Consider the following 25,162-nt stretch of genomic DNA (forward strand, 5'->3'; position numbering starts at 1 on the left):
GGACCCGAAGGGTGTTCAGGACTGTCGGGTTCCGAGATTTGCACTTCACATCCTGTTGCGTCCATTGCCTCTCCAAAAGTCATCATCTCAGGCAGCTCTGCTTCCACCACTTTCCTAGATATTCTCGCAGACACTGCCTTTTTCTCCACCTTTGCCACTTCCCTCCAGAACTCCTTTTCTTCCCTCCGCTTCTTCCTCATTTCTTCAGCAGAAGAAGAACATGGTCTCAGGGACACCTCCTCTGGCGCCGTAGAGGGAGAGGCTCTACCAGTTTCCCGCCTCCTTCCCTCTCTCTCCTCCCTCTCCAATCTTTCCAGCACTTTCAGTGCGCTTGCCATCTGCCTCCTCTCCAGCTCCTCCTCCTTCTGTTCTTTATCAGAACGTCTAGGTGCACTCATAGGACAGTCCTTATACATGTGATCACTACTCCCACAGACATCACAGGACTTGGCCTCTGGACACTGGTTGGCCATATGCCCCTCCTTTCTGCAATTTCGGCAACACTGCCCTTTAAGGCATGTTACCATGGTATGTCCGAAAGAAAAGCATCTACGGCAAAACATGGGCTGGCCTGGGTAAAAGAGGAAACCTCTATGGCCTGCAACGGAAAAATTTGATGGAGGGTGTCTAAAGCCCCCCACACTGTCAGGATCCCTTTTCAATTTCACACGGAATTTATACTGGCAGTTAAAGATTCCTAGACAATTGACTTGCTTCACTCCCTTCCGCACATATTCACAGTAGCGAGAGAGGAAGCACTCCAGCAGCTCAGGGTCTGTAAAAGGGTTATAGACAGTCACAGTCACCTCCTTTTCTTGCAGACCAAACAAAGGTTCCCATCTAACTCCTTCCAAGCAGGGGTCACTAGAGTGACCACGGAGCCATTCAAAGACATTAAGGCAAACATCCTGGTCCATAAAGGTAACGTCATAATTACCTTGACGTGAAAATTCGTTGACACTGAAGATCTCAGAACGTCTTGCTCCAGCTTTGCCTTCAACGATGTCTTGGACAATGAAAACCACGTTGTTCTTGTTCTGGTCAGATGGATCCACGGACAAACGGATGGTGTTCTTCACAAAAGACATCTTGGATTCTGTCGGTATGGAATACCACAGGAAAAAGCAGAAAATCCTCCACAAAAGGGTCCGGATTCCTCCAGGAGACTCGCACCAATCAAGGTACAGTCATACGATCTTAGCCAAAAGGCCGAGAAGCGATAACCAGAATTGGTTTCAAACTACGGAGCCACCCAAGGATCCTAAAAAGTCCATTTGTGGAGATGAGCTCCTGGACTCCCGTTAAGAAGACATGTTGTCAACCTCTAGATCCCTTACATGCCTGCACTTTTCGGCTTGCTGCTGCTGCAATCCACGCGTTTTAGATCTGCATAACTCCACCTCTTTAAACACAGCACCTTCACCCCCTGCTGTTCCCACCCGCCTCAACACCGTTGGAAGGGAGGAGAACCAATTAAGGCGGGGGGTGGGGTGGAACGAGCAGCTGTCTACCCTTAGCAGGAGGGCTCCTGATTACATACCTCTCCTGCTGCTGCTGCTGCTGGCTGTCCAGCAGCAGACTGAAGGTGGCTGCTGCTGTGCACAGGTATATAAAGGCTCAGAGCCTATTATGACACGCGCAGCCAGCGTTCCATTGCCACATTCCATCTACTGCAGGCAGGATACCTGGCTGGCTGAATGTCGCTGAGAAGCTCACAGAGACCGCCATAAGCAACAGTTTAACAGAATGCCACAGACTAATCAACCAAACTTTTTGGGTTGGGTTCTCTTTTATAGTCTGCAGGCATTAAATGAAAGAAGTCAGTGTTCCAGCAGAAGGAGACAACGTTTCAGAAAAGGCATTGTAGCAAACCAAAAAAGAAATTTTAAGCGCAGCAGTGTAACCAGCGCACATACCTGTTAGCTCGGGTGAGTTTAAAAGGCTGCTGTTGATAACAAGGGCATTTGCTAAATAGATGGTGTGTGTGCAACAATATACTGAAAGGTCAATTATATTGTGCAGCTTATCTCACCACCTGTAGTTATTTAGGTGAAAGCTCCAAAATGCTTGCCTAATATGTCTGTTTATCCAAAAGGAAGTAGAAAGGGAGAGCTAGAAAGATAGCATTGCATCACATTACATGGCAATGCAATGCACAGTTGCTGAAGTTGAACCAAAATGAGCTTGTAATCTGGCTTCTGCAACTTTGAACATGAAAAATCCAATGAGGAGAAGAAAAGCAGAGCCAAAGAGTCCATCCCAAAATCCGACAAACAAGCAAAATGAACAAAAAACATTGAATTCAATTCTTTCTGATTTTAGAAACTGCATTAAAGAAGGGGTGCACCGGTCCTGGAGATACTGCAATACCAGGTCAATGCGTGGAGTGGACAGAGCAAGCTCTTTTTCCATCTCCCTGTTCTAAAAATCCATTTAATATATGGTCCCCAGATAGGGGACATATCAGATATTAAACTGATAAGAACAGATACTACACTTGATCTTAGCCAAAAGGCCGAGAAGCGATAACCAGAATTGGTTTCAAACTACGGAGCCACCCAAGGATCCTAAAAAGTCCATTTGTGGAGATGAGCTCCTGGACTCCCGTTAAGAAGACATGTTGTCAACCTCTAGATCCCTTACATGCCTGCACTTTTCGGCTTGCTGCTGCTGCAATCCACGCGTTTTAGATCTGCATAACTCCACCTCTTTAAACACAGCACCTTCACCCCCTGCTGTTCCCACCCGCCTCAACACCGTTGGAAGGGAGGAGAACCAATTAAGGCGGGGGGTGGGGTGGAACGAGCAGCTGTCTACCCTTAGCAGGAGGGCTCCTGATTACATACCTCTCCTGCTGCTGCTGCTGCTGGCTGTCCAGCAGCAGACTGAAGGTGGCTGCTGCTGTGCACAGGTATATAAAGGCTCAGAGCCTATTATGACACGCGCAGCCAGCGTTCCATTGCCACATTCCATCTACTGCAGGCAGGATACCTGGCTGGCTGAATGTCGCTGAGAAGCTCACAGAGACCGCCATAAGCAACAGTTTAACAGAATGCCACAGACTAATCAACCAAACTTTTTGGGTTGGGTTCTCTTTTATAGTCTGCAGGCATTAAATGAAAGAAGTCAGTGTTCCAGCAGAAGGAGACAACGTTTCAGAAAAGGCATTGTAGCAAACCAAAAAAGAAATTTTAAGCGCAGCAGTGTAACCAGCGCACATACCTGTTAGCTCGGGTGAGTTTAAAAGGCTGCTGTTGATAACAAGGGCATTTGCTAAATAGATGGTGTGTGTGCAACAATATACTGAAAGGTCAATTATATTGTGCAGCTTATCTCACCACCTGTAGTTATTTAGGTGAAAGCTCCAAAATGCTTGCCTAATATGTCTGTTTATCCAAAAGGAAGTAGAAAGGGAGAGCTAGAAAGATAGCATTGCATCACATTACATGGCAATGCAATGCACAGTTGCTGAAGTTGAACCAAAATGAGCTTGTAATCTGGCTTCTGCAACTTTGAAGATGAAAAATCCAATGAGGAGAAGAAAAGCAGAGCCAAAGAGTCCATCCCAAAATCCGACAAACAAGCAAAATGAACAAAAAACATTGAATTCAATTCTTTCTGATTTTAGAAACTGCATTAAAGAAGGGGTGCACCGGTCCTGGAGATACTGCAATACCAGGTCAATGCGTGGAGTGGACAGAGCAAGCTCTTTTTCCATCTCCCTGTTCTAAAAATCCATTTAATATATGGTCCCCAGATAGGGGACGTATCAGATATTAAACTGATAAGAACAGATACTACACTTGATCTTAGCCAAAAGGCCGAGAAGCGATAACCAGAATTGGTTTCAAACTACGGAGCCACCCAAGGATCCTAAAAAGTCCATTTGTGGAGATGAGCTCCTGGACTCCCGTTAAGAAGACATGTTGTCAACCTCTAGATCCCTTACATGCCTGCACTTTTCGGCTTGCTGCTGCTGCAATCCACGCGTTTTAGATCTGCATAACTCCACCTCTTTAAACACAGCACCTTCACCCCCTGCTGTTCCCACCCGCCTCAACACCGTTGGAAGGGAGGAGAACCAATTAAGGCGGGGGGTGGGGTGGAACGAGCAGCTGTCTACCCTTAGCAGGAGGGCTCCTGATTACATACCTCTCCTGCTGCTGCTGCTGCTGGCTGTCCAGCAGCAGACTGAAGGTGGCTGCTGCTGTGCACAGTTATATAAAGGCTCAGAGCCTATTATGACACGCGCAGCCAGCGTTCCATTGCCACATTCCATCTACTGCAGGCAGGATACCTGGCTGGCTGAATGTCGCTGAGAAGCTCACAGAGACCGCCATAAGCAACAGTTTAACAGAATGCCACAGACTAATCAACCAAACTTTTTGGGTTGGGTTCTCTTTTATAGTCTGCAGGCATTAAATGAAAGAAGTCAGTGTTCCAGCAGAAGGAGACAACGTTTCAGAAAAGGCATTGTAGCAAACCAAAAAAGAAATTTTAAGCGCAGCAGTGTAACCAGCGCACATACCTGTTAGCTCGGGTGAGTTTAAAAGGCTGCTGTTGATAACAAGGGCATTTGCTAAATAGATGGTGTGTGTGCAACAATATACTGAAAGGTCAATTATATTGTGCAGCTTATCTCACCACCTGTAGTTATTTAGGTGAAAGCTCCAAAATGCTTGCCTAATATGTCTGTTTATCCAAAAGGAAGTAGAAAGGGAGAGCTAGAAAGATAGCATTGCATCACATTACATGGCAATGCAATGCACAGTTGCTGAAGTTGAACCAAAATGAGCTTGTAATCTGGCTTCTGCAACTTTGAAGATGAAAAATCCAATGAGGAGAAGAAAAGCAGAGCCAAAGAGTCCATCCCAAAATCCGACAAACAAGCAAAATGAACAAAAAACATTGAATTCAATTCTTTCTGATTTTAGAAACTGCATTAAAGAAGGGGTGCACCGGTCCTGGAGATACTGCAATACCAGGTCAATGCGTGGAGTGGACAGAGCAAGCTCTTTTTCCATCTCCCTGTTCTAAAAATCCATTTAATATATGGTCCCCAGATAGGGGACGTATCAGATATTAAACTGATAAGAACAGATACTACACTTGATCTTAGCCAAAAGGCCGAGAAGCGATAACCAGAATTGGTTTCAAACTACGGAGCCACCCAAGGATCCTAAAAAGTCCATTTGTGGAGATGAGCTCCTGGACTCCCGTTAAGAAGACATGTTGTCAACCTCTAGATCCCTTACATGCCTGCACTTTTCGGCTTGCTGCTGCTGCAATCCACGCGTTTTAGATCTGCATAACTCCACCTCTTTAAACACAGCACCTTCACCCCCTGCTGTTCCCACCCGCCTCAACACCGTTGGAAGGGAGGAGAACCAATTAAGGCGGGGGGTGGGGTGGAACGAGCAGCTGTCTACCCTTAGCAGGAGGGCTCCTGATTACATACCTCTCCTGCTGCTGCTGCTGCTGGCTGTCCAGCAGCAGACTGAAGGTGGCTGCTGCTGTGCACAGTTATATAAAGGCTCAGAGCCTATTATGACACGCGCAGCCAGCGTTCCATTGCCACATTCCATCTACTGCAGGCAGGATACCTGGCTGGCTGAATGTCGCTGAGAAGCTCACAGAGACCGCCATAAGCAACAGTTTAACAGAATGCCACAGACTAATCAACCAAACTTTTTGGGTTGGGTTCTCTTTTATAGTCTGCAGGCATTAAATGAAAGAAGTCAGTGTTCCAGCAGAAGGAGACAACGTTTCAGAAAAGGCATTGTAGCAAACCAAAAAAGAAATTTTAAGCGCAGCAGTGTAACCAGCGCACATACCTGTTAGCTCGGGTGAGTTTAAAAGGCTGCTGTTGATAACAAGGGCATTTGCTAAATAGATGGTGTGTGTGCAACAATATACTGAAAGGTCAATTATATTGTGCAGCTTATCTCACCACCTGTAGTTATTTAGGTGAAAGCTCCAAAATGCTTGCCTAATATGTCTGTTTATCCAAAAGGAAGTAGAAAGGGAGAGCTAGAAAGATAGCATTGCATCACATTACATGGCAATGCAATGCACAGTTGCTGAAGTTGAACCAAAATGAGCTTGTAATCTGGCTTCTGCAACTTTGAAGATGAAAAATCCAATGAGGAGAAGAAAAGCAGAGCCAAAGAGTCCATCCCAAAATCCGACAAACAAGCAAAATGAACAAAAAACATTGAATTCAATTCTTTCTGATTTTAGAAACTGCATTAAAGAAGGGGTGCACCGGTCCTGGAGATACTGCAATACCAGGTCAATGCGTGGAGTGGACAGAGCAAGCTCTTTTTCCATCTCCCTGTTCTAAAAATCCATTTAATATATGGTCCCCAGATAGGGGACGTATCAGATATTAAACTGATAAGAACAGATACTACACTTGATCTTAGCCAAAAGGCCGAGAAGCGATAACCAGAATTGGTTTCAAACTACGGAGCCACCCAAGGATCCTAAAAAGTCCATTTGTGGAGATGAGCTCCTGGACTCCCGTTAAGAAGACATGTTGTCAACCTCTAGATCCCTTACATGCCTGCACTTTTCGGCTTGCTGCTGCTGCAATCCACGCGTTTTAGATCTGCATAACTCCACCTCTTTAAACACAGCACCTTCACCCCCTGCTGTTCCCACCCGCCTCAACACCGTTGGAAGGGAGGAGAACCAATTAAGGCGGGGGGTGGGGTGGAACGAGCAGCTGTCTACCCTTAGCAGGAGGGCTCCTGATTACATACCTCTCCTGCTGCTGCTGCTGCTGGCTGTCCAGCAGCAGACTGAAGGTGGCTGCTGCTGTGCACAGTTATATAAAGGCTCAGAGCCTATTATGACACGCGCAGCCAGCGTTCCATTGCCACATTCCATCTACTGCAGGCAGGATACCTGGCTGGCTGAATGTCGCTGAGAAGCTCACAGAGACCGCCATAAGCAACAGTTTAACAGAATGCCACAGACTAATCAACCAAACTTTTTGGGTTGGGTTCTCTTTTATAGTCTGCAGGCATTAAATGAAAGAAGTCAGTGTTCCAGCAGAAGGAGACAACGTTTCAGAAAAGGCATTGTAGCAAACCAAAAAAGAAATTTTAAGCGCAGCAGTGTAACCAGCGCACATACCTGTTAGCTCGGGTGAGTTTAAAAGGCTGCTGTTGATAACAAGGGCATTTGCTAAATAGATGGTGTGTGTGCAACAATATACTGAAAGGTCAATTATATTGTGCAGCTTATCTCACCACCTGTAGTTATTTAGGTGAAAGCTCCAAAATGCTTGCCTAATATGTCTGTTTATCCAAAAGGAAGTAGAAAGGGAGAGCTAGAAAGATAGCATTGCATCACATTACATGGCAATGCAATGCACAGTTGCTGAAGTTGAACCAAAATGAGCTTGTAATCTGGCTTCTGCAACTTTGAAGATGAAAAATCCAATGAGGAGAAGAAAAGCAGAGCCAAAGAGTCCATCCCAAAATCCGACAAACAAGCAAAATGAACAAAAAACATTGAATTCAATTCTTTCTGATTTTAGAAACTGCATTAAAGAAGGGGTGCACCGGTCCTGGAGATACTGCAATACCAGGTCAATGCGTGGAGTGGACAGAGCAAGCTCTTTTTCCATCTCCCTGTTCTAAAAATCCATTTAATATATGGTCCCCAGATAGGGGACGTATCAGATATTAAACTGATAAGAACAGATACTACACTTGATCTTAGCCAAAAGGCCGAGAAGCGATAACCAGAATTGGTTTCAAACTACGGAGCCACCCAAGGATCCTAAAAAGTCCATTTGTGGAGATGAGCTCCTGGACTCCCGTTAAGAAGACATGTTGTCAACCTCTAGATCCCTTACATGCCTGCACTTTTCGGCTTGCTGCTGCTGCAATCCACGCGTTTTAGATCTGCATAACTCCACCTCTTTAAACACAGCACCTTCACCCCCTGCTGTTCCCACCCGCCTCAACACCGTTGGAAGGGAGGAGAACCAATTAAGGCGGGGGGTGGGGTGGAACGAGCAGCTGTCTACCCTTAGCAGGAGGGCTCCTGATTACATACCTCTCCTGCTGCTGCTGCTGCTGGCTGTCCAGCAGCAGACTGAAGGTGGCTGCTGCTGTGCACAGTTATATAAAGGCTCAGAGCCTATTATGACACGCGCAGCCAGCGTTCCATTGCCACATTCCATCTACTGCAGGCAGGATACCTGGCTGGCTGAATGTCGCTGAGAAGCTCACAGAGACCGCCATAAGCAACAGTTTAACAGAATGCCACAGACTAATCAACCAAACTTTTTGGGTTGGGTTCTCTTTTATAGTCTGCAGGCATTAAATGAAAGAAGTCAGTGTTCCAGCAGAAGGAGACAACGTTTCAGAAAAGGCATTGTAGCAAACCAAAAAAGAAATTTTAAGCGCAGCAGTGTAACCAGCGCACATACCTGTTAGCTCGGGTGAGTTTAAAAGGCTGCTGTTGATAACAAGGGCATTTGCTAAATAGATGGTGTGTGTGCAACAATATACTGAAAGGTCAATTATATTGTGCAGCTTATCTCACCACCTGTAGTTATTTAGGTGAAAGCTCCAAAATGCTTGCCTAATATGTCTGTTTATCCAAAAGGAAGTAGAAAGGGAGAGCTAGAAAGATAGCATTGCATCACATTACATGGCAATGCAATGCACAGTTGCTGAAGTTGAACCAAAATGAGCTTGTAATCTGGCTTCTGCAACTTTGAAGATGAAAAATCCAATGAGGAGAAGAAAAGCAGAGCCAAAGAGTCCATCCCAAAATCCGACAAACAAGCAAAATGAACAAAAAACATTGAATTCAATTCTTTCTGATTTTAGAAACTGCATTAAAGAAGGGGTGCACCGGTCCTGGAGATACTGCAATACCAGGTCAATGCGTGGAGTGGACAGAGCAAGCTCTTTTTCCATCTCCCTGTTCTAAAAATCCATTTAATATATGGTCCCCAGATAGGGGACGTATCAGATATTAAACTGATAAGAACAGATACTACACTTGATCTTAGCCAAAAGGCCGAGAAGCGATAACCAGAATTGGTTTCAAACTACGGAGCCACCCAAGGATCCTAAAAAGTCCATTTGTGGAGATGAGCTCCTGGACTCCCGTTAAGAAGACATGTTGTCAACCTCTAGATCCCTTACATGCCTGCACTTTTCGGCTTGCTGCTGCTGCAATCCACGCGTTTTAGATCTGCATAACTCCACCTCTTTAAACACAGCACCTTCACCCCCTGCTGTTCCCACCCGCCTCAACACCGTTGGAAGGGAGGAGAACCAATTAAGGCGGGGGGTGGGGTGGAACGAGCAGCTGTCTACCCTTAGCAGGAGGGCTCCTGATTACATACCTCTCCTGCTGCTGCTGCTGCTGGCTGTCCAGCAGCAGACTGAAGGTGGCTGCTGCTGTGCACAGTTATATAAAGGCTCAGAGCCTATTATGACACGCGCAGCCAGCGTTCCATTGCCACATTCCATCTACTGCAGGCAGGATACCTGGCTGGCTGAATGTCGCTGAGAAGCTCACAGAGACCGCCATAAGCAACAGTTTAACAGAATGCCACAGACTAATCAACCAAACTTTTTGGGTTGGGTTCTCTTTTATAGTCTGCAGGCATTAAATGAAAGAAGTCAGTGTTCCAGCAGAAGGAGACAACGTTTCAGAAAAGGCATTGTAGCAAACCAAAAAAGAAATTTTAAGCGCAGCAGTGTAACCAGCGCACATACCTGTTAGCTCGGGTGAGTTTAAAAGGCTGCTGTTGATAACAAGGGCATTTGCTAAATAGATGGTGTGTGTGCAACAATATACTGAAAGGTCAATTATATTGTGCAGCTTATCTCACCACCTGTAGTTATTTAGGTGAAAGCTCCAAAATGCTTGCCTAATATGTCTGTTTATCCAAAAGGAAGTAGAAAGGGAGAGCTAGAAAGATAGCATTGCATCACATTACATGGCAATGCAATGCACAGTTGCTGAAGTTGAACCAAAATGAGCTTGTAATCTGGCTTCTGCAACTTTGAAGATGAAAAATCCAATGAGGAGAAGAAAAGCAGAGCCAAAGAGTCCATCCCAAAATCCGACAAACAAGCAAAATGAACAAAAAACATTGAATTCAATTCTTTCTGATTTTAGAAACTGCATTAAAGAAGGGGTGCACCGGTCCTGGAGATACTGCAATACCAGGTCAATGCGTGGAGTGGACAGAGCAAGCTCTTTTTCCATCTCCCTGTTCTAAAAATCCATTTAATATATGGTCCCCAGATAGGGGACGTATCAGATATTAAACTGATAAGAACAGATACTACACTTGATCTTAGCCAAAAGGCCGAGAAGCGATAACCAGAATTGGTTTCAAACTACGGAGCCACCCAAGGATCCTAAAAAGTCCATTTGTGGAGATGAGCTCCTGGACTCCCGTTAAGAAGACATGTTGTCAACCTCTAGATCCCTTACATGCCTGCACTTTTCGGCTTGCTGCTGCTGCAATCCACGCGTTTTAGATCTGCATAACTCCACCTCTTTAAACACAGCACCTTCACCCCCTGCTGTTCCCACCCGCCTCAACACCGTTGGAAGGGAGGAGAACCAATTAAGGCGGGGGGTGGGGTGGAACGAGCAGCTGTCTACCCTTAGCAGGAGGGCTCCTGATTACATACCTCTCCTGCTGCTGCTGCTGCTGGCTGTCCAGCAGCAGACTGAAGGTGGCTGCTGCTGTGCACAGTTATATAAAGGCTCAGAGCCTATTATGACACGCGCAGCCAGCGTTCCATTGCCACATTCCATCTACTGCAGGCAGGATACCTGGCTGGCTGAATGTCGCTGAGAAGCTCACAGAGACCGCCATAAGCAACAGTTTAACAGAATGCCACAGACTAATCAACCAAACTTTTTGGGTTGGGTTCTCTTTTATAGTCTGCAGGCATTAAATGAAAGAAGTCAGTGTTCCAGCAGAAGGAGACAACGTTTCAGAAAAGGCATTGTAGCAAACCAAAAAAGAAATTTTAAGCGCAGCAGTGTAACCAGCGCACATACCTGTTAGCTCGGGTGAGTTTAAAAGGCTGCTGTTGATAACAAGGGCATTTGCTAAATAGATGGTGTGTGTGCAACAATATACTGAAAGGTCAATTATATTGTGCAGCTTATCTCACCACCTGTAGTTATTTAGGTGAAAGCTCCAAAATGCTTGCCTAATATGTCTGTTTATCCAAAAGGAAGTAGAAAGGGAGAGCTAGAAAGATAGCATTGCATCACATTACATGGCAATGCAATGCACAGTTGCTGAAGTTGAACCAAAATGAGCTTGTAATCTGGCTTCTGCAACTTTGAAGATGAAAAATCCAATGAGGAGAAGAAAAGCAGAGCCAAAGAGTCCATCCCAAAATCCGACAAACAAGCAAAATGAACAAAAAACATTGAATTCAATTCTTTCTGATTTTAGAAACTGCATTAAAGAAGGGGTGCACCGGTCCTGGAGATACTGCAATACCAGGTCAATGCGTGGAGTGGACAGAGCAAGCTCTTTTTCCATCTCCCTGTTCTAAAAATCCATTTAATATATGGTCCCCAGATAGGGGACGTATCAGATATTAAACTGATAAGAACAGATACTACACTTGATCTTAGCCAAAAGGCCGAGAAGCGATAACCAGAATTGGTTTCAAACTACGGAGCCACCCAAGGATCCTAAAAAGTCCATTTGTGGAGATGAGCTCCTGGACTCCCGTTAAGAAGACATGTTGTCAACCTCTAGATCCCTTACATGCCTGCACTTTTCGGCTTGCTGCTGCTGCAATCCACGCGTTTTAGATCTGCATAACTCCACCTCTTTAAACACAGCACCTTCACCCCCTGCTGTTCCCACCCGCCTCAACACCGTTGGAAGGGAGGAGAACCAATTAAGGCGGGGGGTGGGGTGGAACGAGCAGCTGTCTACCCTTAGCAGGAGGGCTCCTGATTACATACCTCTCCTGCTGCTGCTGCTGCTGGCTGTCCAGCAGCAGACTGAAGGTGGCTGCTGCTGTGCACAGTTATATAAAGGCTCAGAGCCTATTATGACACGCGCAGCCAGCGTTCCATTGCCACATTCCATCTACTGCAGGCAGGATACCTGGCTGGCTGAATGTCGCTGAGAAGCTCACAGAGACCGCCATAAGCAACAGTTTAACAGAATGCCACAGACTAATCAACCAAACTTTTTGGGTTGGGTTCTCTTTTATAGTCTGCAGGCATTAAATGAAAGAAGTCAGTGTTCCAGCAGAAGGAGACAACGTTTCAGAAAAGGCATTGTAGCAAACCAAAAAAGAAATTTTAAGCGCAGCAGTGTAACCAGCGCACATACCTGTTAGCTCGGGTGAGTTTAAAAGGCTGCTGTTGATAACAAGGGCATTTGCTAAATAGATGGTGTGTGTGCAACAATATACTGAAAGGTCAATTATATTGTGCAGCTTATCTCACCACCTGTAGTTATTTAGGTGAAAGCTCCAAAATGCTTGCCTAATATGTCTGTTTATCCAAAAGGAAGTAGAAAGGGAGAGCTAGAAAGATAGCATTGCATCACATTACATGGCAATGCAATGCACAGTTGCTGAAGTTGAACCAAAATGAGCTTGTAATCTGGCTTCTGCAACTTTGAAGATGAAAAATCCAATGAGGAGAAGAAAAGCAGAGCCAAAGAGTCCATCCCAAAATCCGACAAACAAGCAAAATGAACAAAAAACATTGAATTCAATTCTTTCTGATTTTAGAAACTGCATTAAAGAAGGGGTGCACCGGTCCTGGAGATACTGCAATACCAGGTCAATGCGTGGAGTGGACAGAGCAAGCTCTTTTTCCATCTCCCTGTTCTAAAAATCCATTTAATATATGGTCCCCAGATAGGGGACGTATCAGATATTAAACTGATAAGAACAGATACTACACTTGATCTTAGCCAAAAGGCCGAGAAGCGATAACCAGAATTGGTTTCAAACTACGGAGCCACCCAAGGATCCTAAAAAGTCCATTTGTGGAGATGAGCTCCTGGACTCCCGTTAAGAAGACATGTTGTCAACCTCTAGATCCCTTACATGCCTGCACTTTTCGGCTTGCTGCTGCTGCAATCCACGCGTTTTAGATCTGCATAACTCCACCTCTTTAAACACAGCACCTTCACCCCCTGCTGTTCCCACCCGCCTCAACACCGTTGGAAGGGAGGAGAACCAATTAAGGCGGGGGGTGGGGTGGAACGAGCAGCTGTCTACCCTTAGCAGGAGGGCTCCTGATTACATACCTCTCCTGCTGCTGCTGCTGCTGGCTGTCCAGCAGCAGACTGAAGGTGGCTGCTGCTGTGCACAGTTATATAAAGGCTCAGAGCCTATTATGACACGCGCAGCCAGCGTTCCATTGCCACATTCCATCTACTGCAGGCAGGATACCTGGCTGGCTGAATGTCGCTGAGAAGCTCACAGAGACCGCCATAAGCAACAGTTTAACAGAATGCCACAGACTAATCAACCAAACTTTTTGGGTTGGGTTCTCTTTTATAGTCTGCAGGCATTAAATGAAAGAAGTCAGTGTTCCAGCAGAAGGAGACAACGTTTCAGAAAAGGCATTGTAGCAAACCAAAAAAGAAATTTTAAGCGCAGCAGTGTAACCAGCGCACATACCTGTTAGCTCGGGTGAGTTTAAAAGGCTGCTGTTGATAACAAGGGCATTTGCTAAATAGATGGTGTGTGTGCAACAATATACTGAAAGGTCAATTATATTGTGCAGCTTATCTCACCACCTGTAGTTATTTAGGTGAAAGCTCCAAAATGCTTGCCTAATATGTCTGTTTATCCAAAAGGAAGTAGAAAGGGAGAGCTAGAAAGATAGCATTGCATCACATTACATGGCAATGCAATGCACAGTTGCTGAAGTTGAACCAAAATGAGCTTGTAATCTGGCTTCTGCAACTTTGAAGATGAAAAATCCAATGAGGAGAAGAAAAGCAGAGCCAAAGAGTCCATCCCAAAATCCGACAAACAAGCAAAATGAACAAAAAACATTGAATTCAATTCTTTCTGATTTTAGAAACTGCATTAAAGAAGGGGTGCACCGGTCCTGGAGATACTGCAATACCAGGTCAATGCGTGGAGTGGACAGAGCAAGCTCTTTTTCCATCTCCCTGTTCTAAAAATCCATTTAATATATGGTCCCCAGATAGGGGACGTATCAGATATTAAACTGATAAGAACAGATACTACACTTGATCTTAGCCAAAAGGCCGAGAAGCGATAACCAGAATTGGTTTCAAACTACGGAGCCACCCAAGGATCCTAAAAAGTCCATTTGTGGAGATGAGCTCCTGGACTCCCGTTAAGAAGACATGTTGTCAACCTCTAGATCCCTTACATGCCTGCACTTTTCGGCTTGCTGCTGCTGCAATCCACGCGTTTTAGATCTGCATAACTCCACCTCTTTAAACACAGCACCTTCACCCCCTGCTGTTCCCACCCGCCTCAACACCGTTGGAAGGGAGGAGAACCAATTAAGGCGGGGGGTGGGGTGGAACGAGCAGCTGTCTACCCTTAGCAGGAGGGCTCCTGATTACATACCTCTCCTGCTGCTGCTGCTGCTGGCTGTCCAGCAGCAGACTGAAGGTGGCTGCTGCTGTGCACAGTTATATAAAGGCTCAGAGCCTATTATGACACGCGCAGCCAGCGTTCCATTGCCACATTCCATCTACTGCAGGCAGGATACCTGGCTGGCTGAATGTCGCTGAGAAGCTCACAGAGACCGCCATAAGCAACAGTTTAACAGAATGCCACAGACTAATCAACCAAACTTTTTGGGTTGGGTTCTCTTTTATAGTCTGCAGGCATTAAATGAAAGAAGTCAGTGTTCCAGCAGAAGGAGACAACGTTTCAGAAAAGGCATTGTAGCAAACCAAAAAAGAAATTTTAAGCGCAGCAGTGTAACCAGCGCACATACCTGTTAGCTCGGGTGAGTTTAAAAGGCTGCTGTTGATAACAAGGGCATTTGCTAAATAGATGGTGTGTGTGCAACAATATACTGAAAGGTCAATTATATTGTGCAGCTTATCTCACCACCTGTAGTTATTTAGGTGAAAGCTCCAAAATGCTTGCCTAATATGTCTGTTTATCCAAAAGGAAGTAGAAAGGGAGAGCTAGAAAGATAGCATTGCATCACATTACATGGCAATGCAATGCACAGTTGCTGAAGTTGAACCAAAATGAGCTTGTAATCTGGCTTCTGCAACTTTGAAGATGAAAAATCCAATGAGGAGAAGAAAAGCAGAGCCAAAGAGTCCATCCCAAAATCCGACAAACAAGCAAAATGAACAAAAAACATTGAATTCAATTCTTTCTGATTTTAGAAACTGCATTAAAGAAGGGGTGCACCGGTCCTGGAGATACTGCAATACCAGGTCAATGCGTGGAGTGGACAGAGCAAGCTCTTTTTCCATCTCCCTGTTCTAAAAATCCATTTAATATATGGTCCCCAGATAGGGGACGTATCAGATATTAAACTGATAAGAACAGATACTACACTTGATCTTAGCCAAAAGGCCGAGAAGCGATAACCAGAATTGGTTTCAAACTACGGAGCCACCCAAGGATCCTAAAAAGTCCATTTGTGGAGATGAGCTCCTGGACTCCCGTTAAGAAGACATGTTGTCAACCTCTAGATCCCTTACATGCCTGCACTTTTCGGCTTGCTGCTGCTGCAATCCACGCGTTTTAGATCTGCATAACTCCACCTCTTTAAACACAGCACCTTCACCCCCTGCTGTTCCCACCCGCCTCAACACCGTTGGAAGGGAGGAGAACCAATTAAGGCGGGGGGTGGGGTGGAACGAGCAGCTGTCTACCCTTAGCAGGAGGGCTCCTGATTACATACCTCTCCTGCTGCTGCTGCTGCTGGCTGTCCAGCAGCAGACTGAAGGTGGCTGCTGCTGTGCACAGTTATATAAAGGCTCAGAGCCTATTATGACACGCGCAGCCAGCGTTCCATTGCCACATTCCATCTACTGCAGGCAGGATACCTGGCTGGCTGAATGTCGCTGAGAAGCTCACAGAGACCGCCATAAGCAACAGTTTAACAGAATGCCACAGACTAATCAACCAAACTTTTTGGGTTGGGTTCTCTTTTATAGTCTGCAGGCATTAAATGAAAGAAGTCAGTGTTCCAGCAGAAGGAGACAACGTTTCAGAAAAGGCATTGTAGCAAACCAAAAAAGAAATTTTAAGCGCAGCAGTGTAACCAGCGCACATACCTGTTAGCTCGGGTGAGTTTAAAAGGCTGCTGTTGATAACAAGGGCATTTGCTAAATAGATGGTGTGTGTGCAACAATATACTGAAAGGTCAATTATATTGTGCAGCTTATCTCACCACCTGTAGTTATTTAGGTGAAAGCTCCAAAATGCTTGCCTAATATGTCTGTTTATCCAAAAGGAAGTAGAAAGGGAGAGCTAGAAAGATAGCATTGCATCACATTACATGGCAATGCAATGCACAGTTGCTGAAGTTGAACCAAAATGAGCTTGTAATCTGGCTTCTGCAACTTTGAAGATGAAAAATCCAATGAGGAGAAGAAAAGCAGAGCCAAAGAGTCCATCCCAAAATCCGACAAACAAGCAAAATGAACAAAAAACATTGAATTCAATTCTTTCTGATTTTAGAAACTGCATTAAAGAAGGGGTGCACCGGTCCTGGAGATACTGCAATACCAGGTCAATGCGTGGAGTGGACAGAGCAAGCTCTTTTTCCATCTCCCTGTTCTAAAAATCCATTTAATATATGGTCCCCAGATAGGGGACGTATCAGATATTAAACTGATAAGAACAGATACTACACTTGATCTTAGCCAAAAGGCCGAGAAGCGATAACCAGAATTGGTTTCAAACTACGGAGCCACCCAAGGATCCTAAAAAGTCCATTTGTGGAGATGAGCTCCTGGACTCCCGTTAAGAAGACATGTTGTCAACCTCTAGATCCCTTACATGCCTGCACTTTTCGGCTTGCTGCTGCTGCAATCCACGCGTTTTAGATCTGCATAACTCCACCTCTTTAAACACAGCACCTTCACCCCCTGCTGTTCCCACCCGCCTCAACACCGTTGGAAGGGAGGAGAACCAATTAAGGCGGGGGGTGGGGTGGAACGAGCAGCTGTCTACCCTTAGCAGGAGGGCTCCTGATTACATACCTCTCCTGCTGCTGCTGCTGCTGGCTGTCCAGCAGCAGACTGAAGGTGGCTGCTGCTGTGCACAGTTATATAAAGGCTCAGAGCCTATTATGACACGCGCAGCCAGCGTTCCATTGCCACATTCCATCTACTGCAGGCAGGATACCTGGCTGGCTGAATGTCGCTGAGAAGCTCACAGAGACCGCCATAAGCAACAGTTTAACAGAATGCCACAGACTAATCAACCAAACTTTTTGGGTTGGGTTCTCTTTTATAGTCTGCAGGCATTAAATGAAAGAAGTCAGTGTTCCAGCAGAAGGAGACAACGTTTCAGAAAAGGCATTGTAGCAAACCAAAAAAGAAATTTTAAGCGCAGCAGTGTAACCAGCGCACATACCTGTTAGCTCGGGTGAGTTTAAAAGGCTGCTGTTGATAACAAGGGCATTTGCTAAATAGATGGTGTGTGTGCAACAATATACTGAAAGGTCAATTATATTGTGCAGCTTATCTCACCACCTGTAGTTATTTAGGTGAAAGCTCCAAAATGCTTGCCTAATATGTCTGTTTATCCAAAAGGAAGTAGAAAGGGAGAGCTAGAAAGATAGCATTGCATCACATTACATGGCAATGCAATGCACAGTTGCTGAAGTTGAACCAAAATGAGCTTGTAATCTGGCTTCTGCAACTTTGAAGATGAAAAATCCAATGAGGAGAAGAAAAGCAGAGCCAAAGAGTCCATCCCAAAATCCGACAAACAAGCAAAATGAACAAAAAACATTGAATTCAATTCTTTCTGATTTTAGAAACTGCATTAAAGAAGGGGTGCACCGGTCCTGGAGATACTGCAATACCAGGTCAATGCGTGGAGTGGACAGAGCAAGCTCTTTTTCCATCTCCCTGTTCTAAAAATCCATTTAATATATGGTCCCCAGATAGGGGACGTATCAGATATTAAACTGATAAGAACAGATACTACACTTGATCTTAGCCAAAAGGCCGAGAAGCGATAACCAGAATTGGTTTCAAACTACGGAGCCACCCAAGGATCCTAAAAAGTCCATTTGTGGAGATGAGCTCCTGGACTCCCGTTAAGAAGACATGTTGTCAACCTCTAGATCCCTTACATGCCTGCACTTTTCGGCTTGCTGCTGCTGCAATCCACGCGTTTTAGATCTGCATAACTCCACCTCTTTAAACACAGCACCTTCACCCCCTGCTGTTCCCACCCGCCTCAACACCGTTGGAAGGGAGGAGAACCAATTAAGGCGGGGGGTGGGGTGGAACGAGCAGCTGTCTACCCTTAGCAGGAGGGCTCCTGATTACATACCTCTCCTGCTGCTGCTGCTGCTGGCTGTCCAGCAGCAGACTGAAGGTGGCTGCTGCTGTGCACAGTTATATAAAGGCTCAGAGCCTATTATGACACGCGCAGCCAGCGTTCCATTGCCACATTCCATCTACTGCAGGCAGGATACCTGGCTGGCTGAATGTCGCTGAGAAGCTCACAGAGACCGCCATAAGCAACAGTTTAACAGAATGCCACAGACTAATCAACCAAACTTTTTGGGTTGGGTTCTCTTTTATAGTCTGCAGGCATTAAATGAAAGAAGTCAGTGTTCCAGCAGAAGGAGACAACGTTTCAGAAAAGGCATTGTAGCAAACCAAAAAAGAAATTTTAAGCGCAGCAGTGTAACCAGCGCACATACCTGTTAGCTCGGGTGAGTTTAAAAGGCTGCTGTTGATAACAAGGGCATTTGCTAAATAGATGGTGTGTGTGCAACAATATACTGAAAGGTCAATTATATTGTGCAGCTTATCTCACCACCTGTAGTTATTTAGGTGAAAGCTCCAAAATGCTTGCCTAATATGTCTGTTTATCCAAAAGGAAGTAGAAAGGGAGAGCTAGAAAGATAGCATTGCATCACATTACATGGCAATGCAATGCACAGTTGCTGAAGTTGAACCAAAATGAGCTTGTAATCTGGCTTCTGCAACTTTGAAGATGAAAAATCCAATGAGGAGAAGAAAAGCAGAGCCAAAGAGTCCATCCCAAAATCCGACAAACAAGCAAAATGAACAAAAAACATTGAATTCAATTCTTTCTGATTTTAGAAACTGCATTAAAGAAGGGGTGCACCGGTCCTGGAGATACTGCAATACCAGGTCAATGCGTGGAGTGGACAGAGCAAGCTCTTTTTCCATCTCCCTGTTCTAAAAATCCATTTAATATATGGTCCCCAGATAGGGGACGTATCAGATATTAAACTGATAAGAACAGATACTACACTTGATCTTAGCCAAAAGGCCGAGAAGCGATAACCAGAATTGGTTTCAAACTACGGAGCCACCCAAGGATCCTAAAAAGTCCATTTGTGGAGATGAGCTCCTGGACTCCCGTTAAGAAGACATGTTGTCAACCTCTAGATCCCTTACATGCCTGCACTTTTCGGCTTGCTGCTGCTGCAATCCACGCGTTTTAGATCTGCATAACTCCACCTCTTTAAACACAGCACCTTCACCCCCTGCTGTTCCCACCCGCCTCAACACCGTTGGAAGGGAGGAGAACCAATTAAGGCGGGGGGTGGGGTGGAACGAGCAGCTGTCTACCCTTAGCAGGAGGGCTCCTGATTACATACCTCTCCTGCTGCTGCTGCTGCTGGCTGTCCAGCAGCAGACTGAAGGTGGCTGCTGCTGTGCACAGTTATATAAAGGCTCAGAGCCTATTATGACACGCGCAGCCAGCGTTCCATTGCCACATTCCATCTACTGCAGGCAGGATACCTGGCTGGCTGAATGTCGCTGAGAAGCTCACAGAGACCGCCATAAGCAACAGTTTAACAGAATGCCACAGACTAATCAACCAAACTTTTTGGGTTGGGTTCTCTTTTATAGTCTGCAGGCATTAAATGAAAGAAGTCAGTGTTCCAGCAGAAGGAGACAACGTTTCAGAAAAGGCATTGTAGCAAACCAAAAAAGAAATTTTAAGCGCAGCAGTGTAACCAGCGCACATACCTGTTAGCTCGGGTGAGTTTAAAAGGCTGCTGTTGATAACAAGGGCATTTGCTAAATAGATGGTGTGTGTGCAACAATATACTGAAAGGTCAATTATATTGTGCAGCTTATCTCACCACCTGTAGTTATTTAGGTGAAAGCTCCAAAATGCTTGCCTAATATGTCTGTTTATCCAAAAGGAAGTAGAAAGGGAGAGCTAGAAAGATAGCATTGCATCACATTACATGGCAATGCAATGCACAGTTGCTGAAGTTGAACCAAAATGAGCTTGTAATCTGGCTTCTGCAACTTTGAAGATGAAAAATCCAATGAGGAGAAGAAAAGCAGAGCCAAAGAGTCCATCCCAAAATCCGACAAACAAGCAAAATGAACAAAAAACATTGAATTCAATTCTTTCTGATTTTAGAAACTGCATTAAAGAAGGGGTGCACCGGTCCTGGAGATACTGCAATACCAGGTCAATGCGTGGAGTGGACAGAGCAAGCTCTTTTTCCATCTCCCTGTTCTAAAAATCCATTTAATATATGGTCCCCAGATAGGGGACGTATCAGATATTAAACTGATAAGAACAGATACTACACTTGATCTTAGCCAAAAGGCCGAGAAGCGATAACCAGAATTGGTTTCAAACTACGGAGCCACCCAAGGATCCTAAAAAGTCCATTTGTGGAGATGAGCTCCTGGACTCCCGTTAAGAAGACATGTTGTCAACCTCTAGATCCCTTACATGCCTGCACTTTTCGGCTTGCTGCTGCTGCAATCCACGCGTTTTAGATCTGCATAACTCCACCTCTTTAAACACAGCACCTTCACCCCCTGCTGTTCCCACCCGCCTCAACACCGTTGGAAGGGAGGAGAACCAATTAAGGCGGGGGGGTGGGGTGGAACGAGCAGCTGTCTACCCTTAGCAGGAGGGCTCCTGATTACATACCTCTCCTGCTGCTGCTGCTGCTGGCTGTCCAGCAGCAGACTGAAGGTGGCTGCTGCTGTGCACAGTTATATAAAGGCTCAGAGCCTATTATGACACGCGCAGCCAGCGTTCCATTGCCACATTCCATCTACTGCAGGCAGGATACCTGGCTGGCTGAATGTCGCTGAGAAGCTCACAGAGACCGCCATAAGCAACAGTTTAACAGAATGCCACAGACTAATCAACCAAACTTTTTGGGTTGGGTTCTCTTTTATAGTCTGCAGGCATTAAATGAAAGAAGTCAGTGTTCCAGCAGAAGGAGACAACGTTTCAGAAAAGGCATTGTAGCAAACCAAAAAAGAAATTTTAAGCGCAGCAGTGTAACCAGCGCACATACCTGTTAGCTCGGGTGAGTTTAAAAGGCTGCTGTTGATAACAAGGCATTTGCTAAATAGATGGTGTGTGTGCAACAATATACTGAAAGGTCAATTATATTGTGCAGCTTATCTCACCACCTGTAGTTATTTAGGTGAAAGCTCCAAAATGCTTGCCTAATATGTCTGTTTATCCAAAAGGAAGTAGAAAGGGAGAGCTAGAAAGATAGCATTGCATCACATTACATGGCAATGCAATGCACAGTTGCTGAAGTTGAACCAAAATGAGCTTGTAATCTGGCTTCTGCAACTTTGAAGATGAAAAATCCAATGAGGAGAAGAAAAGCAGAGCCAAAGAGTCCATCCCAAAATCCGACAAACAAGCAAAATGAACAAAAAACATTGAATTCAATTCTTTCTGATTTTAGAAACTGCATTAAAGAAGGGGTGCACCGGTCCTGGAGATACTGCAATACCAGGTCAATGCGTGGAGTGGACAGAGCAAGCTCTTTTTCCATCTCCCTGTTCTAAAAATCCATTTAATATATGGTCCCCAGATAGGGGACGTATCAGATATTAAACTGATAAGAACAGATACTACACTTGATCTTAGCCAAAAGGCCGAGAAGCGATAACCAGAATTGGTTTCAAACTACGGAGCCACCCAAGGATCCTAAAAAGTCCATTTGTGGAGATGAGCTCCTGGACTCCCGTTAAGAAGACATGTTGTCAACCTCTAGATCCCTTACATGCCTGCACTTTTCGGCTTGCTGCTGCTGCAATCCACGCGTTTTAGATCTGCATAACTCCACCTCTTTAAACACAGCACCTTCACCCCCTGCTGTTCCCACCCGCCTCAACACCGTTGGAAGGGAGGAGAACCAATTAAGGCGGGGGGTGGGGTGGAACGAGCAGCTGTCTACCCTTAGCAGGAGGGCTCCTGATTACATACCTCTCCTGCTGCTGCTGCTGCTGGCTGTCCAGCAGCAGACTGAAGGTGGCTGCTGCTGTGCACAGTTATATAAAGGCTCAGAGCCTATTATGACACGCGCAGCCAGCGTTCCATTGCCACATTCCATCTACTGCAGGCAGGATACCTGGCTGGCTGAATGTCGCTGAGAAGCTCACAGAGACCGCCATAAGCAACAGTTTAACAGAATGCCACAGACTAATCAACCAAACTTTTTGGGTTGGGTTCTCTTTTATAGTCTGCAGGCATTAAATGAAAGAAGTCAGTGTTCCAGCAGAAGGAGACAACGTTTCAGAAAAGGCATTGTAGCAAACCAAAAAAGAAATTTTAAGCGCAGCAGTGTAACCAGCGCACATACCTGTTAGCTCGGGTGAGTTTAAAAGGCTGCTGTTGATAACAAGGGCATTTGCTAAATAGATGGTGTGTGTGCAACAATATACTGAAAGGTCAATTATATTGTGCAGCTTATCTCACCACCTGTAGTTATTTAGGTGAAAGCTCCAAAATGCTTGCCTAATATGTCTGTTTATCCAAAGGAAGTAGAAAGGGAGAGCTAGAAAGATAGCATTGCATCACATTACATGGCAATGCAATGCACAGTTGCTGAAGTTGAACCAAAATGAGCTTGTAATCTGGCTTCTGCAACTTTGAAGATGAAAAATCCAATGAGGAGAAGAAAAGCAGAGCCAAAGAGTCCATCCCAAAATCCGACAAACAAGCAAAATGAACAAAAAACATTGAATTCAATTCTTTCTGATTTTAGAAACTGCATTAAAGAAGGGGTGCACCGGTCCTGGAGATACTGCAATACCAGGTCAATGCGTGGAGTGGACAGAGCAAGCTCTTTTTCCATCTCCCTGTTCTAAAAATCCATTTAATATATGGTCCCCAGATAGGGGACGTATCAGATATTAAACTGATAAGAACAGATACTACACTTGATCTTAGCCAAAAGGCCGAGAAGCGATAACCAGAATTGGTTTCAAACTACGGAGCCACCCAAGGATCCTAAAAAGTCCATTTGTGGAGATGAGCTCCTGGACTCCCGTTAAGAAGACATGTTGTCAACCTCTAGATCCCTTACATGCCTGCACTTTTCGGCTTGCTGCTGCTGCAATCCACGCGTTTTAGATCTGCATAACTCCACCTCTTTAAACACAGCACCTTCACCCCCTGCTGTTCCCACCCGCCTCAACACCGTTGGAAGGGAGGAGAACCAATTAAGGCGGGGGGTGGGGTGGAACGAGCAGCTGTCTACCCTTAGCAGGAGGGCTCCTGATTACATACCTCTCCTGCTGCTGCTGCTGCTGGCTGTCCAGCAGCAGACTGAAGGTGGCTGCTGCTGTGCACAGTTATATAAAGGCTCAGAGCCTATTATGACACGCGCAGCCAGCGTTCCATTGCCACATTCCATCTACTGCAGGCAGGATACCTGGCTGGCTGAATGTCGCTGAGAAGCTCACAGAGACCGCCATAAGCAACAGTTTAACAGAATGCCACAGACTAATCAACCAAACTTTTTGGGTTGGGTTCTCTTTTATAGTCTGCAGGCATTAAATGAAAGAAGTCAGTGTTCCAGCAGAAGGAGACAACGTTTCAGAAAAGGCATTGTAGCAAACCAAAAAAGAAATTTTAAGCGCAGCAGTGTAACCAGCGCACATACCTGTTAGCTCGGGTGAGTTTAAAAGGCTGCTGTTGATAACAAGGGCATTTGCTAAATAGATGGTGTGTGTGCAACAATATACTGAAAGGTCAATTATATTGTGCAGCTTATCTCACCACCTGTAGTTATTTAGGTGAAAGCTCCAAAATGCTTGCCTAATATGTCTGTTTATCCAAAAGGAAGTAGAAAGGGAGAGCTAGAAAGATAGCATTGCATCACATTACATGGCAATGCAATGCACAGTTGCTGAAGTTGAACCAAAATGAGCTTGTAATCTGGCTTCTGCAACTTTGAAGATGAAAAATCCAATGAGGAGAAGAAAAGCAGAGCCAAAGAGTCCATCCCAAAATCCGACAAACAAGCAAAATGAACAAAAAACATTGAATTCAATTCTTTCTGATTTTAGAAACTGCATTAAAGAAGGGGTGCACCGGTCCTGGAGATACTGCAATACCAGGTCAATGCGTGGAGTGGACAGAGCAAGCTCTTTTTCCATCTCCCTGTTCTAAAAATCCATTTAATATATGGTCCCCAGATAGGGGACGTATCAGATATTAAACTGATAAGAACAGATACTACACTTGATCTTAGCCAAAAGGCCGAGAAGCGATAACCAGAATTGGTTTCAAACTACGGAGCCACCCAAGGATCCTAAAAAGTCCATTTGTGGAGATGAGCTCCTGGACTCCCGTTAAGAAGACATGTTGTCAACCTCTAGATCCCTTACATGCCTGCACTTTTCGGCTTGCTGCTGCTGCAATCCACGCGTTTTAGATCTGCATAACTCCACCTCTTTAAACACAGCACCTTCACCCCCTGCTGTTCCCACCCGCCTCAACACCGTTGGAAGGGAGGAGAACCAATTAAGGCGGGGGTGGGGTGGAACGAGCAGCTGTCTACCCTTAGCAGGAGGGCTCCTGATTACATACCTCTCCTGCTGCTGCTGCTGCTGGCTGTCCAGCAGCAGACTGAAGGTGGCTGCTGCTGTGCACAGTTATATAAAGGCTCAGAGCCTATTATGACACGCGCAGCCAGCGTTCCATTG

At 45.3% G+C, this 25,162-nt stretch overlaps 18 non-coding genes across 18 annotated transcripts; all 18 read right to left on the bottom strand.

Annotated features, from left to right (window-relative positions):
* Window positions 1-2,336: 2,336 nt before the first annotated feature.
* On the bottom strand, window positions 2,337-2,527 carry LOC141250338 (U2 spliceosomal RNA). The gene has a single exon (XR_012312614.1). It is a non-coding gene; the product is annotated as a U2 spliceosomal RNA (small nuclear RNA).
* Window positions 2,528-3,642: 1,115 nt separating this feature from the next.
* On the bottom strand, window positions 3,643-3,833 carry LOC141250346 (U2 spliceosomal RNA). Its single transcript, XR_012312621.1, has one exon. It is a non-coding gene; the product is annotated as a U2 spliceosomal RNA (small nuclear RNA).
* A 1,115-nt stretch (window positions 3,834-4,948) lies between these two features.
* Window positions 4,949-5,139, bottom strand: LOC141250347 (U2 spliceosomal RNA). The gene has a single exon (XR_012312622.1). It is a non-coding gene; the product is annotated as a U2 spliceosomal RNA (small nuclear RNA).
* A 1,115-nt stretch (window positions 5,140-6,254) lies between these two features.
* On the bottom strand, window positions 6,255-6,445 carry LOC141250348 (U2 spliceosomal RNA). Its single transcript, XR_012312623.1, has one exon. It is a non-coding gene; the product is annotated as a U2 spliceosomal RNA (small nuclear RNA).
* A 1,115-nt stretch (window positions 6,446-7,560) lies between these two features.
* Window positions 7,561-7,751, bottom strand: LOC141250349 (U2 spliceosomal RNA). Its single transcript, XR_012312624.1, has one exon. It is a non-coding gene; the product is annotated as a U2 spliceosomal RNA (small nuclear RNA).
* Window positions 7,752-8,866: 1,115 nt separating this feature from the next.
* LOC141250351 (U2 spliceosomal RNA) lies at window positions 8,867-9,057 on the bottom strand. The gene has a single exon (XR_012312626.1). It is a non-coding gene; the product is annotated as a U2 spliceosomal RNA (small nuclear RNA).
* Window positions 9,058-10,172: 1,115 nt separating this feature from the next.
* LOC141250352 (U2 spliceosomal RNA) lies at window positions 10,173-10,363 on the bottom strand. Its single transcript, XR_012312627.1, has one exon. It is a non-coding gene; the product is annotated as a U2 spliceosomal RNA (small nuclear RNA).
* A 1,115-nt stretch (window positions 10,364-11,478) lies between these two features.
* On the bottom strand, window positions 11,479-11,669 carry LOC141250353 (U2 spliceosomal RNA). Its single transcript, XR_012312628.1, has one exon. It is a non-coding gene; the product is annotated as a U2 spliceosomal RNA (small nuclear RNA).
* Window positions 11,670-12,784: 1,115 nt separating this feature from the next.
* Window positions 12,785-12,975, bottom strand: LOC141250354 (U2 spliceosomal RNA). Its single transcript, XR_012312629.1, has one exon. It is a non-coding gene; the product is annotated as a U2 spliceosomal RNA (small nuclear RNA).
* Window positions 12,976-14,090: 1,115 nt separating this feature from the next.
* LOC141250355 (U2 spliceosomal RNA) lies at window positions 14,091-14,281 on the bottom strand. Its single transcript, XR_012312630.1, has one exon. It is a non-coding gene; the product is annotated as a U2 spliceosomal RNA (small nuclear RNA).
* A 1,115-nt stretch (window positions 14,282-15,396) lies between these two features.
* Window positions 15,397-15,587, bottom strand: LOC141250356 (U2 spliceosomal RNA). Its single transcript, XR_012312631.1, has one exon. It is a non-coding gene; the product is annotated as a U2 spliceosomal RNA (small nuclear RNA).
* Window positions 15,588-16,702: 1,115 nt separating this feature from the next.
* LOC141250357 (U2 spliceosomal RNA) lies at window positions 16,703-16,893 on the bottom strand. Its single transcript, XR_012312632.1, has one exon. It is a non-coding gene; the product is annotated as a U2 spliceosomal RNA (small nuclear RNA).
* Window positions 16,894-18,008: 1,115 nt separating this feature from the next.
* On the bottom strand, window positions 18,009-18,199 carry LOC141250358 (U2 spliceosomal RNA). The gene has a single exon (XR_012312633.1). It is a non-coding gene; the product is annotated as a U2 spliceosomal RNA (small nuclear RNA).
* A 1,115-nt stretch (window positions 18,200-19,314) lies between these two features.
* Window positions 19,315-19,505, bottom strand: LOC141250360 (U2 spliceosomal RNA). The gene has a single exon (XR_012312634.1). It is a non-coding gene; the product is annotated as a U2 spliceosomal RNA (small nuclear RNA).
* A 1,115-nt stretch (window positions 19,506-20,620) lies between these two features.
* Window positions 20,621-20,811, bottom strand: LOC141250361 (U2 spliceosomal RNA). Its single transcript, XR_012312635.1, has one exon. It is a non-coding gene; the product is annotated as a U2 spliceosomal RNA (small nuclear RNA).
* A 1,115-nt stretch (window positions 20,812-21,926) lies between these two features.
* LOC141250363 (U2 spliceosomal RNA) lies at window positions 21,927-22,117 on the bottom strand. The gene has a single exon (XR_012312637.1). It is a non-coding gene; the product is annotated as a U2 spliceosomal RNA (small nuclear RNA).
* A 1,114-nt stretch (window positions 22,118-23,231) lies between these two features.
* LOC141250364 (U2 spliceosomal RNA) lies at window positions 23,232-23,422 on the bottom strand. The gene has a single exon (XR_012312638.1). It is a non-coding gene; the product is annotated as a U2 spliceosomal RNA (small nuclear RNA).
* Window positions 23,423-24,537: 1,115 nt separating this feature from the next.
* Window positions 24,538-24,728, bottom strand: LOC141250365 (U2 spliceosomal RNA). The gene has a single exon (XR_012312639.1). It is a non-coding gene; the product is annotated as a U2 spliceosomal RNA (small nuclear RNA).
* Window positions 24,729-25,162: the final 434 nt, after the last annotated feature.

This window comes from Phyllobates terribilis, unplaced genomic scaffold, assembly GCF_046119375.1.
Source record: "Phyllobates terribilis strain yellow unplaced genomic scaffold, ASM4611937v1 Scaffold_5566__1_contigs__length_50738, whole genome shotgun sequence".
NCBI classification, from domain to species: Eukaryota; Metazoa; Chordata; class Amphibia; order Anura; family Dendrobatidae; genus Phyllobates; species Phyllobates terribilis.